The 3,964-nt window shown below is 27.3% G+C and overlaps 1 non-coding gene across 1 annotated transcript; it reads right to left on the bottom strand.

The window, feature by feature from the left end:
• Nucleotides 1-609: 609 nt before the first annotated feature.
• Nucleotides 610-691, bottom strand: Trnas-aga (transfer RNA serine (anticodon AGA)). The gene has a single exon. It is a non-coding gene; the product is annotated as a tRNA-Ser (tRNA).
• Nucleotides 692-3,964: the final 3,273 nt, after the last annotated feature.

The following is a 3,964-nucleotide window of genomic DNA, read 5'->3' on the forward strand; positions in this document are numbered from 1 at the left end:
TAAAGAAGGAAAAGGCAAAGGCAATTGCACTAAGAGCTTTTTATGAACTTAGTTTAACTTCTTTATTTTTTTTTTTTTTTTTTTTTTTTGTTTTTACTTTTTATTTATGGAACGTATATCGGAAGTTTTAATTTCCTTTTTTTCCTTCTTTTTTATTTTTAAATATTTTTGCTTTGATGTTTTGGTTTCGTATTTTTTGTTCTGTTTTGCTTTTTTGACGTTGGCTAATGGCTGTGTTTGTGGATAAGTTTTTTGGCTTTTTAAAGTGCAAGGATATTTCATGGAAAGAGGTTGTTTTTCAAGATTGTTTACAAAAATAGGAAGAAAAGATAATAGATTCTTCGGTTCGAAGACATTGTTGTCAGAAAAAGTTGTAAAGGTATCTTTACTTTCGAATTAAGAGGAAATTTTTCTTTAAATTTGGTATATCTAACTAATTTGGTACAAAACGTTGTTTTAAAAAGTCTCTATTACCACAGGATTTTAATATAGATACATGAAAATTAAAAAAAAAATAACATTTAAGTATTCGATTTTTTTAATTGTTTATACATAATAATTCAACTTCATCCTTTAAAATAATGCAAAAAAATGAAAAATAGAAACTCTCGCAGTCGGTAGGATTCGAACCTACGCTCCCAGAGGGAATCTGATTTCTAGTCAGACGCCTTAACCGCTCGGCCACGACTGCTTATAAAAGCTTAGTTGCCTTGATAATGCTGGAAGCTGGATAGCTGAATAAGCTGGAAGATGCTTACAAATAATGAGATAAAATATTGAAATTTTCGCCTGTTGGTTTATGGATTTGTTTTTAAAATTAAGATCTTTGAATGAAAGTAAAAGTAAGTGAAAAACATATTAACAATTAAATGCACTACAACATAGTTAATTTAGTTTTGAAAAAATATAATTTAATTCTTGACAATGTTAAGATCAGAATTGGGTGAGAATAGAGTTTAAATAAATCGTACTTTCAAGAGCCTGTAACTTATCAATTTTTGTCCGATTCAGAAAAGAACTACTTTTGCATTTGGAAAAAAGATAGCCATGTTTTGTAAGAATATGGAGTGTTTTTTGAGACCTTGGCCTAGTTTACCCCTTGGCAGGGTTTTCATTATTGGCAAATTAGAAAAATAAACTTAGTTTTTTTTTAAACAAAAAGTAAAAAAAAAAAACGGTTTTTTTAAGATATATTTTTCTATTTTTACAATGTGTAAGATTTTCATTTAAAATGTTTTTGTTTTAAGAAAAAATAAGAATAAATAAAAAACGTAATGAGTACTGATAGGCACAATTTTTATAAAATCTTTGCTTAAAACTGCTAACTGCTAAATACTTACTCAACATAGAAATGATTTCAAAAAACTAATTAAAAATACAAAGCCATAGAAAATCTTTCCTTTAAAATGTCTAGAATCTATAGAAACCATTGAGCAGAACCAACCCTTAATTGGTCAGAACTGACGTAAACATTTCACAAATAATAAGGATTACAAGAATATATACAAAATAAATTTGATTATCTACATTTTTTTTTTATTATAACTTTTTTTTTGTGAAAGACTTGACCGATTGTAAAGAAAATTTTGAAAATATTGCAAAAATTTGAACACCAAATTTTTGTTTTTAAAAAGATTGCAAATTGTATTTTGAAAAATAGTTTTTACTTGCATTTGATTTATAAATTATAGATATATCAAGTAAATGGATGACTTTAAACTTGGTATGTAGAGTTTTTTGAAAAGTCTACAAAGGGCTTTTAAGAATTGATTTTTTTGGACCATAAATAACGGTACCTTTGATATACCAATTTTGGAAATGGTGGAACGTAGGAACAATTTTGTTAAATAAAATTCAAATGTTATTATTTCTCCTAAACGGTTGATTAAATTTTATCGATTTTTTTCACAAAAGCATTTACGAGTATGTTTTGTAGTGTTGATATAAATCGAAAATAGATATTTTTTTTTATTTTTTGTAAAAAAAAACAAATTTCAAATTTTTTTGAAGATTTGTTTTTAATGTTCTATTTCCTATGAAGAACGAAAATTATAATTTACAATTTTTTTTCAAGTAAAAATTAGATAGATAGATAGATACATTTTTTATTTGTTTTTTTTGTCTCCCGACAACTGAAAATTGAGTTATGAAGTATTATGAACAGAAAGGATTTGGAGTACAGCCACAAAATTTAAATTAAGTAACTTTTCTGAAAACCGATATCAAATTTTTTTTTTTTTTTGAAAACAAAGAAAAAATTTGTTCTCAGCCTCCGATTATTATTTTCTTGAGATCAAGCGTTTAAGAAAAAAAAAAATTTGTAACAGGTACCTGCTAAAAATTTTCGTTTTTTTTTTTGGAAAAAAAGTTGACATGTCATTTTTAAGAGAAAGTTAATCAACCCTTAACCAACATTTCAACAAAATAATCTTCAGTCCATTTTCAAAAAAATTGATTTTTCAAAGTATTTTTGAGTTTTATATTGGCGGTTATGTAAACGCTTCTGTGTAGGTACAATTGTTCAGAACAGGGTCGGACTGGCCATATAACCGAGTTGGCGATTGCCACCCGGGCCCTCAGCTATCCCATATAAAAATTCATAAGAACATGTACAAAACAAGCACAAATAAAAATTTCAAACATCAAACAGTCTTATGTCTAAAGAAAAGGGGCCCGTTTAACAAGTGCAGGCCCTAAATCGGACTATTTGACTATTATATTTATAATTGTATATAAAGTGAAAAGTTTTGGGGCCCCAGGGGTGTGTGTACCTATATTTACCCTTCGGGCAGTCTGGGCAGTGTCGAAATAAAAAAAAAACTATAAACTCAATACAATTCGTCGAAAATCCTGATAAAGAATTAATGCAGGATAATATTAATTAATTTTTTTGTTTATAAGTCATTGTCTATTTGCAGCTACAAGTTCAAAAATTTCAAAATCTTTATACAGATAGTTAAAAATCCCGCGTTCTAATAAATTTTTCAACTTAGTTTGTGAAGAGCTTTCAAATTTTCTTACAATTTTAAATTTTGTCGACTATCTGTTTTTTTTTAATAGAAATTCTGAATAAGATTTATGTATCAAAAATAAAAAAAATAAACTGAGCTCAACGCATGCCTCTTGGGGCCCTGCTTTCATACTCTATTTATTTATTTTTAATATGTAATTTTTAATATTAGAATCGCCAAAAGAAGCACCAAAAATCTTAACATTAAATGTTTGTAGTATTTAGTTTTTCTTAGTTCTATGGATCAAGCAGCGGTGCGGGACCTTTTTATTATTTTGCCACCCGGGCCCCTTTGCCCCAATCCGACCCTGGTTCAGAATCCACTCATCGGTTTTTGAGAATTTAACTGAAAACTATTCTTCTTTGAAAAAGAAAAACGGTGCAGTTACCATTACCACTTTATGTGAATTAAATGAAAAATCTCTCACACTATTTGCTTTATGATTTATAATTTATTTTTCTTGTGGTTCAATTAAAAATAAACGTGAAATCGCTAACACACCTTCTGCGTTGGTCGTGTTGGATGTTTTATACCAGCTTTATATTAAAATTTTCAACCTAGTATGTGTAGAAAAAACGTTAGACATGAGAATAGTCTAAAATAGGTAATTTTTTTGTTTTAGTGCCAATTTTAAATTTTTTGTTTTGTCCTCACTTTTCATGCTTTTTTATTATGCTGAATATTTTTTTAAGAAAGCAGCTCATTTTTGGATCATAGTAGTAAAACTCTTATTATTTGTTTAAAGAAAATATGTTCAAATTGGTGACAAACCTCTATTTGTTTAAAAAAAAATTTAAAGAAACATGTGATTTAGAGTTAGTACTTTACCAATAATTTCTTTGTTTGCTCAAAAATAATTAAATTTTTCAAATAGTAAGCTGAGCAAATATATCTTTTCTTAAAGTATTTTGAAACCACATTTCTCATTTTAGTCATTAAATTATTTCGTATAA

The sequence above is a fragment of the Episyrphus balteatus genome, chromosome 4, assembly GCF_945859705.1.
Source record: "Episyrphus balteatus chromosome 4, idEpiBalt1.1, whole genome shotgun sequence".
In the NCBI taxonomy this organism is placed as follows: domain Eukaryota; kingdom Metazoa; phylum Arthropoda; class Insecta; order Diptera; family Syrphidae; genus Episyrphus; species Episyrphus balteatus.